This window comes from Dysidea avara, chromosome 5 (assembly GCF_963678975.1).
Source record: "Dysidea avara chromosome 5, odDysAvar1.4, whole genome shotgun sequence".
In the NCBI taxonomy this organism is placed as follows: domain Eukaryota; kingdom Metazoa; phylum Porifera; class Demospongiae; order Dictyoceratida; family Dysideidae; genus Dysidea; species Dysidea avara.
Genome location: NC_089276.1, coordinates 20,973,351 through 20,991,251, shown reverse-complemented (window position 1 = coordinate 20,991,251; position 17,901 = coordinate 20,973,351). Strand labels below are relative to the sequence as shown.

The 17,901-nt window shown below is 36.7% G+C and overlaps 1 pseudogene; it reads right to left on the bottom strand.

Annotated features, from left to right (window-relative positions):
- Nucleotides 1-2,722: 2,722 nt before the first annotated feature.
- LOC136255102 (sacsin-like) overlaps nucleotides 2,723-17,901 on the bottom strand; it is a 36,598-nt pseudogene continuing 21,419 nt past the window's right edge.

Genomic DNA, 17,901 nt, shown 5'->3' with positions numbered 1-17,901 from the left:
AACTATGAACTGAACAACCATATATACCTTAACAATTACTGATAGACATACACACCTCGGAGTACTCTTGGATAAACATTTAATATCTTGGTCACCTCATGTATCCAAAATAACAGGAAAAGCACCCAGAATATTAAACTTTCTTAAGAGAAACCTAAGCAATTGTTCTACACAAGTGAAAGCAGCAGCATATTTAGCAATGGTAAGACCACAACTGGAATATGCTTCAGTAGTATGGGACCCTATTTATAACAGTGATGTACATAAACTTGAAAATATTCAAAGAAGAGCAGCAAGATGGGTATTGAAAGATTACAGTAGATACAGTCCAGTTACTTCCATGCTCCAACATCTCTCCTGGCCTGAACTTAAAACTCAACGCAAGATATCAAGACTGCAGACATTTTACAAAGCACTTCACAACCAATTCCCTTATCTATTCTATCCAATTATCTTCTGACGACCAGAGAAACCAGGCAATATCATCAGTACCATTTCATACTCCCTACAACATCTACTACAGCTTACCAAAAAAGTTTTTTCTCCAGAACAACTCAAGACTAGAACTCGTTGCCACAATTCCTAATTGATTTAAATGACTCTGACTCTTTCTCAGTTAATATTTCTAATTATTGTAGTAATGTACATGTGTGATTTTTTTTTCCCGAGCGCATCAGCAGTGCTGGCTGCTCAGTAATATTAAATAAATAAAATAAAGTGCGCAAAGTGAGCAAAAAATACTTGATATTGTAAATTATGTGGTAAAACCTTACTTAACTACCACCACTTCATTAAGACTCCATTAAGACTCAGTTCCCACCACTTCACTTTGTTGAGTTTATTCATACAATCTTATCATGGTGATTTTTGTTCAACAGATCTAGATGGGCTTTTTAATGAGCATTGTATATAATTATCAGACCCCCCCCCCAGAAGGGGCTCATGCTTTACATTTCGCAGAGTATGCTTCGCACACTGTGGAGTGACTTCTACCTGTGTGCCCCCTTAGTAAATCTTGGACACCAAAAATGAGTCGAGTTTTATAAATAATCTAATAGTAAAACTTGATGTTTTGTAAAATTCACTTCGATTCATGATGCAATTCCCAATACCAAGTTTTGACAGAAGTGCTTCAGGCACACTGACTATTGATAAACACACAATGCATGCACTATTGTCTCACCCGTTACCATAGCTATTAGTAAAGCACGGTAGGACTTCCATCTACAGGCACACATATTATTATGCCACAAAAATATTGGAATATATGTGTTTTTGAAGTTGAATGAGCTGTAAATAATGTTGGGAATGTACTGCATGCACAAAGCGTATGATTGCAGTATGTGGAAATATAGCTTGTGGTGATTGTGATATACAAGCTTGAGTGTATTATATAGCATAGATTGTTTTAGTATTAAATTTGTATTAGCTACTTGATAAGTTGAAAGTATTTCCCACTAGGCACCAGCCTATTATGCCAGCATAATTTTGAGCATAATAGGTGCCTGAAAGCATCAAGCATAATGCTAGCATAATAGCCAGAATAATTGCCATACTGTAAGCAAAAATGCATGCCACAGAATAAGGTTGACTTACAATAATAAAACAGTCGATGCCACTTATATGGCATTAAGTAATTATCTGACACAACTGTTTTTATAGTTTACAATGCAGCCAAATTCTTAATGCACAACAAGCACTTTTTACATTTAACCAGTTGTTCATTAGCCAAAGTTTATTACTATCCATAGAAAGTAACAAAACATTGGAACTGTGGCAAAAAATTTGAGCATAATTATGAGCATAATACGCAAAAAATTTGAGCACTGCAGCATAGCATAATAGGCAAAATTAAAAGCATAATAGGCTGGTGCCTATTTCTCACCATGTGGAATAGTTGAATTAATTACTGTAAAATATATTGCAGCTGCCTACAGTGTGATCCTCTGGCTTGTTATCACTATCAGTACTAATTTTTATTTAATGTTTTTTTTTTCTACACAGGACATTACAGCCACAATTTCTACACACAAGGAAGGGATAATGACCCACACTTGAATGTATAATGAAAAGGACTTTAAATTGCAATTTTTGCAAGCTACTGCATCTTCCTTCATGACACCATCTACTGTTGTATGATTTTACAAGTGCACCTGAACTTGGCTGAAGAAATGTTATATAGTACTGAAAATCAATTATTTTACTATTGCTTCTAATTACCGTAAACCAGGAAAAAGTTGCAGTCAAAAAATTTTCATTGCTGGCTGTATCAACGAAATTTAACAAGACGAATTATTTTAAGTATACGAATAATTTTTGCATGCAAATATTAACATTAGGTATATATTCTGTCAAAATTTTGCCCTTAATTATGCCAGTGAAGAAAATTTGTTGCATTAAAATTTTAATAGATGAAAAATTCCTATGCCAAAATTTTTCCTGATTTACAGACAAAAAATTACGGTATGTGTGAAACATGCAATAACTATAGTTTCTAGTGTCATTCACGTCAGTATTCTAATTAAGTTTCCCTGTTTCCATGTGTTAGCTTGGATTTCAAAACATAGTGGTAAAAAACTATACCATACAGTGATTATCAATACAGACAAAAGCTACACCAAGTTGTGTGTGTTAAACAAATTCATACAGTATCTCTTAATTCTTAATGTGTATGTCCCCTTAAAATAGTGAAATGTTAATTCTAAAGTGCAATGTAATTCAATCACTCTTCATCATCTAGTAATTGTTTTATAACTTCATAAATTCTAGTAGCTGCATCAAAGGCTTTCCTGGCTGTGCTACTCACATACTTCTCTCCAGGAACTGTTGGAGGAGGGTGGCAGTAAGGGAATCTGGGATGAGAATAGAAGTGCTCTAAGAAAATGGCATCGTCAACATTTATCTCACATCCCATCTGTATGAGTGCACGTGCTGGAGTGACAACGTTGTGATTTTTGAGAGTCGTATCTCCTGCCATTCCACACTTAGCATACATACCAGCCTTAAGAGACTTTTCAGCAACTTCATGACACATGAAACAAGTTGATGCACATGTCTTTTCATCAGTTTGAGATGATGTCATCAGTGTAGACAGAGAAGCATAGTCATACTCAGCTTGTTTGATCCATCTTACAGCTTCACTATGATTTGTCTGTGGTTTTGGTGTTTGCCATCCACCACCACCACCACCTCCCCAAAAAGCTCCTCCCCTAGATGATCTTCCCCAGGCCCTGTCTCTTGACCTGTAGTTACGATGTGAGAATGCAGTTTGGTCCCACTGGTAGAACCATCCACTCCACCCAAAATTGAAGGAGCTTGGTGGTCTAAATGGCTGTTCTGCATCAAGTGGTTCTTCAGGATATCCCTTCTCCATTCTCTCCAACTCTTGCAGTAAAAATTGAAATTCAGCAGTGGCATTTGGGTTATCTGGATTCTTATCAGGGTGATACTGTAAGTACAGCCTTTTTATTGCCTTTCGCTTTTGATCTTCTGGTAGTTTCCAAGCAGCTTTCACTGCAGCCCTTATCGCCTCTTTGCCACCTGCCACTCGAGCGTGCCTAGCCTGTTTGGCACTTTCAGAGTTTCCAGTATCATGTATTTCCAATTCAGCACTGCTAGAATCTTGTGCTACTGGATCTTTCACTGCAGACACAAACTTGTATAGCTGCAACACAGTCACTTCTAATTCTGTGTCATTCCCTATTGTTATGGTATACTTTAGCTGAAATATTTGCTCAACATTATCTTCATCATCATTAGATTTAGTGTCATTACAGTACAATACCTGAGCATAAATAATATCATTAGTTTCCGTTTCATATCCTACTAGTTCTTGTGGCATGAAAAAATTAAAGATGTTCTGATCTAGTCTGTGATGCCAACACTCTGGTATGGCTTCGCCCAACACTGGCTCTGAGTCAACCATCTCTTGCTCAATACTGTCAATTCCTGGAAGTGAATCTTTGATTATAGTGCCAATTTTGGAAATATTTCCACAACTTAGTATGGCACTTACAAATGTGCTTAGCTCCGGAATACCACTATCCTCAACAGTTTCAAAGCATTTTGTTGCCTTTAATTTCAGTGTCAAGCATAAACTCCCTGATAATTTCAGAAAAGTATGTGAAGGATATGTAGTGGAGGTATTTTTTAGGCTCAAAATGTATTCTTCATTGCAATATTCAAAGAAAAAGTCTTGAAACACTGTATTCTCTAGTGGAATAACCTTATTGTCTAGATTTAATTGTGGCCTAAGCTGTACTTCCTTTAAATACTGTACTTTTAGTTTGGTTTGAAAGTTTGCTACTATTTGCTTCACTTCTTCTGGTGGTTCAGGGTTATGAGTACAGTAGCTAGCATATCCTTCTATTGCAGATTTAAACATGGTGGATTTCAATATCTGTTCAATGGCCGATACATGAGAATAAGCATATTGCATTGGTGTGGCATCAATCATTGTGTATTGCATGATAGACTTTAAGCTCTTCAAGCCAAACCTTTCTGGTAAAAGTTGCAGCAATTCTTCAGGATTCCAAAACCTTGTTGTGGACATGTTTCTTAAAGAGTTTAGATATGTAAGCTCAGGTGGAAGAACAGGACGGTGTACACTACTAATATCAAACACTACAAGGGATGAAGAATCAGTCAATATTCCTTGATCATTTAGTAGATAGAGTGGCGGCATAAGGCTAATAACTTGATTTTCACTATTTCTAAGCAACTGGGTCAATTCAACTGTAGCCTTTGCAACAGTACGCTTAAGATTATAATCGACTTTACTATCTTTGCCCAATTCCTTTGCTAATTTCAAAACAAGTTGCATATGGGAAAAATCAAAAGACATGTTTACACCAATTTCATTTAGAATCTGTAACACCGAATTTGCTTGAACTATTAGAGGGTGCAAGAAGGGATAAAAAGGAGCTAGCTGTGACTTTTCCATAACAAGCACTTGAATAGGCTTGACTAAGGCATATCCAGACACCTGCAATTTAGCAGGAAGAATTTTCAGGTCACCTATCTCTGAATTAAGCTGTTCATAGTTGTATTCATCAATAGCTTCCTGGTTATGTCTTTTAATATTTTGATTAATACATTCCATCATCTTTACTACTGTGTCAGGCAGATCATCACTTATCTCAGCTACTTGACAGGAAGTTTGCTTATGAAACCTGGAGTTATCGGAAAACTCAGTGCTAGCCAAGACTTTTAAATTATGAATCACATCACTTGTTTTTGGTACAACTGAAACACCCAAAGTCTTCAGCCTTTGTACGTCTAAAACATTATCTAAATGCACTGGCAATTCCACCAGAGGTTTACAAGTCCACACAGAATGTTTATTTTTTACAAGAGAAGATTCCGAAAGTTTTGTAAGCGTGATAGTTGTGCTTTCATCCCTAACACTGCATTCACCAAGTTTCTGTGCCTTAATAGCATTTAGTTTAGGCACATCCTTTACAACTGCAATTGGTATAGCTGAAACCTGTCGTAGAAATGTTTCACTATATAAGTGTTGATGGTCTGGATTATTTTGAAATATGCAGTTTAACAAAATTCTTGATGCTTTTTGGCAAGTAGCAGTGCTACAAAATTTTGCCACTTGATTACAAAATTTCAAAAAATCATCAGCAGTTGGCACGGTTCTTAATCCAAAAAACTTCAAGCATTCCTGCATTTCACTATCTTGCAATTCTTTTGGCAGGAAGCAATTGTCATCACAGAATACAGTAAACATTTCTTGGGTGTGATCATAGAAAGAATCAATAGTACGCAAGGCTAAATAGTTATCACCAATGCACTTCAAACATTTGAGTTTAGCAATAAATTTATTAGCCATACTGTGTTGGTCTGAAAATTTATCTACAGAGTGGTACTTACAGCCAAAAAACACCCGTTGTGAAATGAATTTCAGGTGTTCTACTCTCATAGCTGATTCCATTGTACTGAAGTGAGGGAAGATGTAATTACAGTAGAGCTCATACAGTGAAATGTCACTTATGCCAAGTATTTCAGCATGGCTTTTTAGTGCCTTCCAAGGAGCTTGTGGATCAAGAAATACCTCTGATGTAGGTATTTTGTCTATCCATTCAGCAATTCCTACTTTACAAACCTTCTCATTCCAAATCCATACTGTAGAAGTTGATGAAAGCTGCACTAAATGACCATGAATTGTCTTAAATATTGGCAGTTGCTTTAAGTAGGTTAAAACTGGATATTCACTTGATGAAAAAGATAATGTTTTAAAAACCTCAAAGAGTAGTTCCATTTCTTCATCATTCATACCTGTTATTTTATCATGACAATCATCTCTGACCAAGAAAATGCTTTTCAAAACTTCATTGGGATTTGATATATTTGGCAATGAGATATCAGTACCAACCAAGGAAGATGCATAAACGGTGCTATCAATAAATGGTATTTCTAAATTCCTTAGTAACAATTCAAGCTTTTTAAAATCCACACAAATACTAATTGAAAGTATGGTTGTTGTCATTGGTAACAAATCTGAAATTTTGGAATACATCATTTTATTATCAGCAGGAATTAGAGCGAATTGCTTGAGAACTTGACTGCAATAAGGTTTGAAGGCAGGATCTCCACATATACATTGCAGTAGACTTTCAATCAGTGACGTGTCAAAATCTTCCAAGGGAGCTCGATCTACTCCACACCATGAGGATGGCAAGTTAGCAGAAAACACTGATTGAATCAGATCATATCCTTCACCAGATTCACTTGGTTGAAAAATGTTTTGGGTACCAGTACATTCTATTATCAGATCTTCATGCAGAAATGTATCGTCACTTTCTGGAAACAAATTCCAGCTTTTGGAGCAGATGATCCTTTCACCATCTGACAAGCAATGCAAATTCTCATTTACAGTAATTAAAAAGCCAGCGTTTTGTAAATCTTGGGTGGGAATTCTATCACCTTCTGCTTGAGTTACAGAAGTACTACCATCTTTAGGATCAAGACCATCTTTAGGATCTGAAATCATACTACCGATTACGGTGCTGCTATGTATGGATACGTATTTCACAAATGCTACAAAACATTCAACATTTCCAAACTTAGTGCTGGATATGTCACAAGGCAGCTTGTTTTGATTAATTATGTCATTGTGGTACTTAACATAATATTTGAGCACTGATTTTTGAGATATTTCTGGGAGAATTATTTCAACTTCCTTGAACTGTTTTTGTATAAACATAGGAGTAGCAACAAGATTCATTCCTATTGTTTTCAGGGCTTGAAAACTGTTTGACCTTTGAGAGTAAAAGTCATGAAAATAGCCTTCATTAGGTGCACCAGGTAAATGCAGCGTACTCCATTGAACAGCATACAATTTATCATCACCATCTTTACCTTCATCTATCATTGAAGCTAGTATTAAAGGATTGAGTTTACTAAGGGCTAAATAAACTTCCTTAGCTAACGTTTTCCATTGCTCCAACGGGATGCTTTTAATAATAGGAAACAGTTTGTAATAATTGTCCAAAATTTCTTTTGCCTTTTTTTCAATACAAACAAGTCTATCATGCATAATGCAATGTTCCAAAAAATAAGAATATGAAGCAGCAATTGCTTTGATTAAACGATCATTCCATCTTTTCTTAGGATCAGTTGTTTTGTGACTATCATTATCACCACTTGCCCAAAGACCTCGACGATCAGAATGAAGTATAAATTGACCATGAATGTGTACAGGAAGACGGGTGTAATCCAGCAGTGGTAAAAAGCAAAATGATCTGCCAGAGAAGTACATACTTTTGTCAATAAGTGGAGCAGCAATCCCATGCTGTGGACGGACTTCAATATCCGGAGGTTTAGCTCCCTTCCAATCAAATGCATCATCTAAAGGATCTCCCTCCCCCAGTTGAATCAACCACTTTACTTCTGTATTTTTTCTCTTGTCTGCAAGCTTCATATTGTAAGTAACCAACTTGCAATTACCAGAATCCATGGTCACTCTCTTATTTCTTTTTGAACTTTCAACATGGCTGCAAAGAACAACAGGTTGAGGATCCTTCCACTTCATAATTCCAACTGAATTTACATCATCTGATTCTATTACAAACAGCCTGATATCGCATACATTGTGAACAAACAACAATGCTTCTTGCATTTCTGGAACCCATTCTTTCAAGTCAGTCTCAAGTTTATCAATTGCAAAAAAGCCATTGCTTCCAACAATGTCAGACTGCTCTGCTGCTTCTCTTGTTACCCTTAGTGGCAAACGGAATAGTGAACCTGCTTTCATTTCTGCTGGAAGATGATCAAGATCATTTAGAAGATATGGTGATTTCATGTCTGGAAACCTTTTCCACAATGTTTCCAACCCTTTAAACATCTTACCTGGCTTCATTCGTTTACGAGCAATGTACCGATAGTGTGGGTCCATTATACAAAGCTGGTCATTAGTGACAAATGAAGGGCAATCTGTAAAATGGTACACCACATTAAATCCAATACCATATTGACCTATTTTGTCAGCATCATCTCTTTTACTGCCAAGGCCAATTTTTTGGATACCTAAAAGATCTTCATCACTGAATGGTGAATTGTTCCAAAACAGCAAAGCAGGCCCATGCAGTGCTTTCCATTCTTCAGATATGACCTTCTCGTTGCTGTGACAACGTTTATCTAAAATGATGTATAGTTTTGTAGCACCAGCGTCATCTGCATTTTGAAGAAGTTCTTTCAGGAATGTGATGTCATATGGATAATCTCTTAAAATATTATTAAGTCTTTGGGTCAGCTTTTCTTCTTGCCCAAATTCTTGTTCCCAGTCATCACCAGTGACTTCAAGATCTTCTAACAAAATTTTTTTAACTAACTCTACACCAAGATGGACAGCAACTGTCCTCTCAACACACTCATGACAATACACATACTCTTCACCAGGATCACACCATGGTGCATCATTGTATTTTAACTCTTTAGCATTTCTAAGGATGAAGTCAACATCTGGTAAGAAGATGTCTGTGCCCTGGCGTATTTTACATTTGAAAAGCTTTGGAAGAATCAGTCTCACTATTGTCTGACAATCATCTGGAACCTCATTATTTTGGTATTTCCTTTTCATCTCTTGCAAAGCATTCAGCATTACTGTGGAAGGAAAATCACTTTCAACTCCTAAATGTTGCATGAGCTCTACAAAAGGATCTAGCATTTCTGGAAACTTATACAAGTACGGACCAGATGTTTCCCAGCTAAAACAAACACAGGACGGCTTTAAAAATTGTTTTCCATTCCATATGCATGGTTTCTCTTTCAAAGACGATAAACGTTTCTGGAACAGATTGTCACTTCTTATAGTGTTGAATTTTGTGAGTAAGTATCGGTAAATAGAGTGGGCTACAGAATTTGTGTAATTTAAAAGGTCTCTGCTAAGTGTGTTACTAGAATTACTTTGAAACCATTTCAGTAATTCATCAAACTGACCAACTACATGATTAATATCAATTTCTTGGTTAATTCCCAATATCATTTGCACTTTATGTGTCAAATGAAGTGAAAGACAATGTGTGTCAAGGATGGCAACCCGTGACCCACAAGCAAACACTACATTAACACTGCCTTCAACCTTTACCAGTTCTGGACCAGCTAAAAGATCAGGCATCCCATCACCCTTCCATTTGATTGGGTATACTGCAGGCTTTTTCATAACTGGTAGAAACGATATTCTTTGCAGCTCTTGTGTAATAGTCTTAGAAGGTAAATATTGTGCAGAATTGTCCTTAATGCACTCAATTAATACAACAAGATAGTTCAGTGCTTCTTTTGCATTTTCACAATACCACTTCTGCACACATTTTGCTCTATCAATGCACAACTCCCAAGGCAGTGATTTCATAAGACCAATTTTACTCAAAGATATAATAAGAAGATTACTCCTTGTAAGCAATGTTTGATCTGGAAACATACCATCATCAGGTGAAAACAACTTGGCAATATTTGAATTTGGATCTATAATTTCTTGTGGTTTCTTGAATGCCGTTCCATCAGGACTACAAGGAATACACTTAGTACCTTTTATTAGTTCTGGCATTGCTGGACTATGTTTATCATTGGCATAGAGTATTAGAGATGCTGCAACTATCTCAGTTTTGTCCTCTACTGAGACCTTAGACAATGTATTGTCGTTGTAGAAATGCCTGATAAATTGCTTTTCACCAATAATTCGTGACTTGAAGCTCGCATTACTTCTAAGTTTATCCATAAGTTGGTCAGGAAGATGAACTACTGGAAGTTTTAGCATGGTAGATACATGATATATTGACTCATATAGTTGTCTATTAAAGCCAATCTGCAAAATTAATTTGGATAGAAAGTTGCATTCATTGAGTTTCTTCCAACTTCTCATGACTTCAGAATAGAACAAAGAGTGCTGGCTTGAGAACAAAATAGCATACAGCTCATTCATCAAGAATTCCCATGGATTTAATTCCCTCAAACTAACAGGCCAAAGACTATGAAATGTATAATTAACAAGAGATCCATTTTGCTGCATTTGTTGCAAGCATAAAAGTAGCTTGATGTAGGCTTGAACTACAACAGACTCCATTAGCAGTCTATTCCAGTTGGATTCCTTTGTTGTAGTACCAACATTATCAGCTTTCCATATTCCACGACGGTTGGTCATGACTGCAAAATTACTACTAACATGAACTGGTAGTCCAGTCTCAATGTTGAGTGGCAGAAAACAGAAGCACTCTCCCCTGATAGAGTTAACATGAAACTTATTGGTAGTGCTATCATCACTCAACTGAACTGACACTGATGCAGTAGCATGCTTTTGCTCATTACGACCAACTTGTAACTGCTGAGCATCAGTTGCAATCAACCATTTTTCTTCTCTATGTTCAGTAGATGGTACTATAGTACCAACTAAGACTTGGCAAGATATCAAATTGTAAATGTTTTCCTTAGACACATTTATTTCAAAGTGTTTAGTAAAGCCATCACCTCGTGATTGATAAAAGGATACTCTCTTTACACTATTTAAGAACATCAACAACTTTGAGCTGTTTTCCCTTATGCTGTTCACCATGTAGTGTACTTTAGTTTCTGTATAAACGTTGCCACTTACACTACTGCTTTTTAAACGTAATGGAAATCTAAACAATGTCCCCTGAAACGGTTCCTTTGGATTGAATCCACATATTCCTGTATAAGGATTTAGTTGTTTGGAATTCTTTAAAGGAATGAATTTATTGAAATTAACTTTAATTCCAGGATTAGACTTGTCTTTAATCTCTTTTCCTAGACACTGAAGTGTGGGATCAAATACAATAAAACTTTCTCCACTTACAAATGAGGGAACATCTGTTATGTGATAAACCGAACAAAATCCAACTCCAAACTTTCCAATCTTCAAAGGCTTGTTAATTTTAGTCTCCCCAGCAATCTTTCTGATATTTGCAAAGTCTTCATCCCTGAATTCAGCATTGTTGTAGAACAACAGTGCAGGACCATAGCTGTTAGCCATTCCAGGAAAGAAGAGATGGCTACTATCATGTTTCCTTGTGTCATAATATATTGCTACTTCTGTAGCTCCTGCATCATCAGCATTCTGTAACAACTCTTGAATCACACTAGTGTCTTTATACTCCCTCAGTATTCTGTTAAGACGATTAGTGAGTGGTTCAGACTGACCGGCTTGTTCATAGCAAAACTCCTCAGCATTAGCAATTTCTGTGTTAAGTGGATTCAATTGTAGTTTACAAGCCATGTCATAACTGATGGAAGGATGAACTAAGAAATAACCTTTTATAATATCAGCAAGTGCCTCTTTGTCATCCTTTACCCACATTAAATCTTCATCTAAGAAGGCAACTTTATTAGCAGGTTTGAGAACTAGTTTGTTTTTAGCTTCACTATCCACTGGTATAAGAATATGTTCATGCATATTTAGCAATTCATCACTTGTAAACTGACTGCATAACCATTGCAAAATGTTTTTAACCAATTCTAAATCCTTTATTTTAACATCCACTACAGAAGCCATCTTTTTAAATACAAATAAAACATCAGACATTGTTACCTTGTCTTTTGCACCAATATAACAAAACAATGACCTAAACTGCTGAAGATCACTGGGTAAGATATACCAGTAAGGCTCTAGTTTACCTACAGTCATACACTTCTCATCAAAACAACAAGCCACTACACTAGGTAGTACAAACTTGTTATCACTGACTTGTACTACTTCTGACTGACTTAGCTGTTGCCAGTATTGACTAGTCTGGTTATTATCTGCTGCTTGTTGGAGGTACATGTATAACAGTTTAACAGCTGCATTTACTTTCTGTCTATCAATTTCTGTCTTGTGATTAATCAAATTTAAGAAGTGTTGTATCATAGCATCAACTGGTACATTCTGTGGTATTTTTAGTGATGCCATTAAATTAACTGACAAAGAATCACCATAGTTAAGAATCTTCATCTGTGAACCTATCAAGCTTGGAAGTTTCTTATGTTCTTGTGGTGAACTGCTGGCATGTAAACTTTGAGCAGACACAAACTGACTACCACTAGATCCTTTCCAACCAAGACATTTTGGATAACTTTTAGGTGGTGTTGTAATAACAGGTAGCCATTGTAGAGAACGAAGGGTTTGATCTAGTGGACGATTATTATAGTATTCATTTAGCAACCTGTTACCAGTGGGAGAAGAAAGGTATTCCATAAATTTACATGCTCTACTTATTTCACTTTGCGTGCCACCAGTATTACCACATATAAGATTAACGACATTGACTGCATCGGATGCACTTAAAGAAGTAGAATCTTTCATACCAAGCTGTTTTAAGATTGAAAAATGATTTTGTGAGAATGGAGCAACAGGGAATACATTTTGGCCAGCAAATAATTCTTTGACTACATGATCTGTTGGATCAAACACTTCACGTGGCAAGAACAAATCAGTTTTTTGTCCAGTAGGCAAAAACCTCAATGACTTTAGCTTATCTACAAACAAGTTACCATCTTTTTCATCAGCTAAACTGTGGAATTCACCAGGTTCTAATAATAATGATGTAACTTTTAAAGCACAATCTCTTGTGAGCTGTTTGTTTTCTATTCCAACCAAAATCACATTACTAATCAGTTGTGGTTTAGTAGGAGCCCAACAGACTCCCTGTAGAATAGACCGCACATTAGCACCTATAGACTTCTCACATGTTAGTATCAATGGGTTTGGTGGAAAAAAAGATAAATATTTACTAATGTGATCAGTGTCTATTACCAATAACGAAGCAGATTTTCCTCCAACAGTGCATTTTGCTTGCTGTACAGAATGCAAAGTACCTTTTTGGATAGTAGAAAACATTGGTAAACATAACACAACAGATTTTTGTGTTGTGTTTAGATTGATACGATATTGAAATAAGAACTGCCTTAGTGTCATTGCTTCTTCTTGCGTAAATGTAACAGATTGGTAAGCTGACTGAGATGAAATGCTTAGCAAATGTGATGGCAAAAGTTCACGATGACAGTTCTTAAGTTCAGAGTGGTACAGGAACTCAAATTCGTCAGATGAAGTTAAATAGCACCCTAACTTCCCAGCAGCAGAAACCAAATTGGCTTGATCATAACCTACACTGCTGCTAAACTTCAATAATTTGGACTTACCTTTCTGTAGTAAAGGAATCACCTTGAAACCATTACTAGTTTTCTCATTGCAGATGGGAATAAGTGAGATGCCAACAAAAGGTAACAAGCTGTGCTTATTTACCCACCTCCAAAATGTTTTCAACCAATCTTCATTGTAAAAACCACCAGCGGATCCATACAAACACCAGCCATTCTCAAATGGTGGAGATTGTCTAAGCAGCAATGCAACAACATCAGGTTTCAACACCTGCACTTGTGTAGATTTATTCTCAGCCATTTGTGTTAGCTTCATATGCAGTACTTCATCTTCGTCTTCCAAACAAACTAATAGTGCAGTAGTATTAGCTAACAGTTTTGTTTCAACAAATTTTTTTTTGCATACATACATTTTTTCTTGAGAGTGATTGCTGGCAAATGTAACAAAAGTACCATCAAGTGCTGGCAGTAGTACTAAACCAATAAGATCAGGATATAGTTTATCTTCAAGGCAATAATGCAACAGTTGAAACTTTTCAGCTTTGCTAAAATTGGCATAACTTTGTGGACTACTTTTCAGCACCTTTCTCACAACGGTTGAGGTAATTGCAGTAAAAGGATAAGAACTTCTGTAAATAAACTTCACAGCCTCCCAAACATTATCAGGCAGCACCACTACTGTTTTATTACACCTGATAAGTGCATCAACAATAATTTTAGGAAACTGGCTACTGTTCACCTGTGGTACTACACACACTGATGGTGCTAGCTTAACCCAGCTACCATTCAAAGACCAAAACAACTCCTCTTGTAGCAACAGAGATAACAGTGGATTCAAACCAATTTTCCAGTTGGTTTTTTTGATAGTAGATGTGTGTGGCCAAAAAGAATAGAATGCCTCTGGCTTACATTTACTCTTTAATGTCTTGAGGCAATCTGCATAACAAGATGGAAGCATTTTTGATAATAATAAATCATTCCACAATGCTCCATCATCATTCTTCATGTCAGAGGTTATCCATTTCAAATGACGACGATCCTTATTCAACCCAAAGGTACCATGAACACAAACTGGTAATGGTGGATTAACCTCTTTACTGTTTGGAAGAGGCAGAAAACAAAACAATCTGCTAGGACATTGTAAAGTTAGTGGAACTGCAAAACCAATCCAAGGAAGACTAGATACCTTACATGAGGCATCCAATACATCTCTATCTCTAGAGCCTACCCAGTGCATAACTACCCATTGATAAACTGATTGTGTTCCTGCCTGAACATCATGCACAGTAACTGTTGTTTCGTAATGTAGACGAGGCAATGGTGCACTAGGGTCACTATGATACTTCTTTACATCCTTCAAAAATTTGATTTTTTGTTTCCTTCTTTTAACCTCAGTTGATTTGTCCATTTGAACACTGAAAATTTTACTCACTGTGTTGCTGGTGTTTATTGTAAATACCTCAATTTTTTCCACATACCTTAAGAACAACAATAAAATTGCAGCATCATCTTTGAGAGCTTGTAAAAGAGAGTTAAGCATTGCTACAGTATAAAACTTTTTTGAAATATCAGAATCTGACTCCTTATTTCTAAGTGGAAATCTGATGATAGTTCCATCATAGTGTGGGCGCTCTTCTGGGGTAAACTGTTGGTAGTGTTTTAGACCACAGTGATGAGAAAACTGAAATGGTGAAAATGAATCACAGTTTTCTGCCTTGTTATTGGTAAGCTTGTACTTGTGACCAGGATCAGGTTTCCAAATTTTCTTTTGTGGATCCATAAAACACAGCCATTCCCCACTAATAATGGCTGGAAGATCTAAAATATAACATAAAATGCTTATACAGGTAATATCCAAGGAAATGTACTGTATATATATATCTAATCAAAAACAGCCAAGCTGTAAAAAAAGGTGCGGCCCCCATAAAGGCCATGGTGAAAAAAGATGTGAAATCCAAGGTGGCGGCCAAGAAATGGCTGTGATGGTAGGTTAATGGTTACATTTTAATAACAACAATTCAGGTGAATTTGGTGCCAAGACCAAGCGGCATAAAATTCACCTGAATTGCCGTTATTAAAATGTAACCATTAACCTACCATCACAGCCATTTCTTGGCCGCCACCTTGGATTTCACATCTTTTTTCACCATGGCTTTTATGGGGGCCGCACCTTTTTTTACAGCTTGGCTGTTTTTGATTAGATATCACTTCTTTTTGTATTTGTATACTGCAAAGCCGGCCTATGGCTGGCTTTGGGGCTTTTTTAACCCATGTGTTGTTTTTTTTTACCACAGGAAGAAGAAAAGAACTTAAAGAAGAATTTTAGTGCTTCAATTATTTTTGATTTTATTAGTAATTATACAAATTATATACATATATTTATTACATGCTCATTATTCCCCACAGGATTTTTTTTGCAGCTGATCTCTCTACTGGGTGACTTGAAATGTAGCTGAACTATATACAGGATGGTTTCTTTGTAACTGACCTCTCTACAGGTGATTTGTTTGCAGCTAAACTCTCTACATGGTGGTGTCTTTATAGCCGAACTCTCTACATGATGGTTTCTTTGTAGCTGAACTCTCTATAAGGTGACTTCGTCTAGCTGAACTCTCTACAGGGTGATTTTTTTGTAGCTGAACTCTCTGTAGGGTGATTTGTTTGCAGCTGAACTCTCTACATGATGGTTTCTTTGTAGCTGAACTCTCTACAAGGTGACTTCGTCCAGCTGATCTCTCTACGGGGTGATTTGTTTCTAGCTGAATTCTCTACAGGTGAATTGTTTGCAGCTAAACTCTCTACATGGTGGTTTCTTTGTAGCTGAACTCTCTACAAGGTAACTTCTTCTCTACAGGGTGATTTGTTGTAGTTGAATTCTCTACAAGGTGGTTTGTATGAGGCTGAACTCTCTACATGGCGGTTTCTTTGTAGCTGAACTCTCTACAGAGTGATTTGTTTGCAGCTGAACTCTCTACATGATGGTTTCTTTGTAACTGAACACTCTACAAGGTGACTTCTTCTAGCTGATCTTTCTACAGGGTGAATTGTTGTAGCTGAACTATCTACAAGGTAACTTCTTCTAGCTGATCTCTATACAGGGTGATTTGTTTGTAGTTGAATTCTGTACAGGTGGTTTCTTTGTAGCTGAACTCTGTACATGATGGTTTCTTTGTAGCTAAACTCTTTACAAGGTGACTTCTTCTAGCTGAACTCTCTACGGGGTAATTTCTTTGTAGCTGAACTCTCTATATGATGGTTTCTTTGTAAATGAACTCTCTACAAGGTAACTTCTTCTAGCTGATCTTTCTACTGGGTGATTTGTTTGCAGATGAACTCTCTACATGGTGGTTTCTTTGTTGCTGAACTCTCTACAAGGTGAATTCTTCTACCTGATCTCTCTACAGGGTGATTTGTTTGTAACTGAACTCTGTACAAGTGCATTTTTGTGGGTGATCTCACTGCAGGTTGATTTGTTTGTAGCTGAACTCACTAAAGGGTGATTTTGCTTGTAGCTGAACTCCTTGCATTGTATCTAGTTTCTAGCTGATCTCTCTACAGGGTGATTTGTTTGTAGCTGATCTCTCTACAAGTTGATTTGTGTGTAGCTGATCTCTCTGCAGGTTGATTAATTTGCAGCCGATCTCTCTACAAGGTAATTTGTTTGTAGCTGAACTGTCTATAAAGTGATTTATTTGTAGCTGATCTCTCTGCAGGTTGATTTGTTTTAGCTGAACTCTCTACAGGGTGATTTAGCCGATCTTTCTACAGGGTAATTTGTTTGTAGCTGAACTCTCTACAAGTTGATTTGTGTGTAGCTGATCTCTCTGCAGGTTGATTTGTTTGTAGCTGATCTTTCTACAGGGTGATTTTTTGTAGCTGACCTCTCTTCAGGGTGATTTGTTTCTAGCTGATCTCTCTACAGGGTGATTTTTTGTAGCTGACCTCTCTTCAGGGTGATTTGTTTCTAGCTGATTGCTCTACAGGTTGATTTGTTTGTAGATGAACTCTCTACAGGGTAATTTGCTTGTAGCTGAACTCCTTACATTGTGTGTAGCTTCTAGCTGATCTCTCTACAGGGTGATTTGTTTGTAGCTGATCTCTCTACAAGTTGATTTGTGTGTATATAGCTGATCTCTCTGCAGGTTGATTTGTTTGTAGCCGATCTCTCTACAGGTAATCTGTTTGTAGCTGAACTCTCTATAATGTGATTTTTTGTAGCTGATCTCTCTGCAGGTTGATTTGTTTGTAGCTGATCTCTCTGCAGGTTGATTGCTTGTAGCTGAACTCCTTACATTGTGTCTAGTT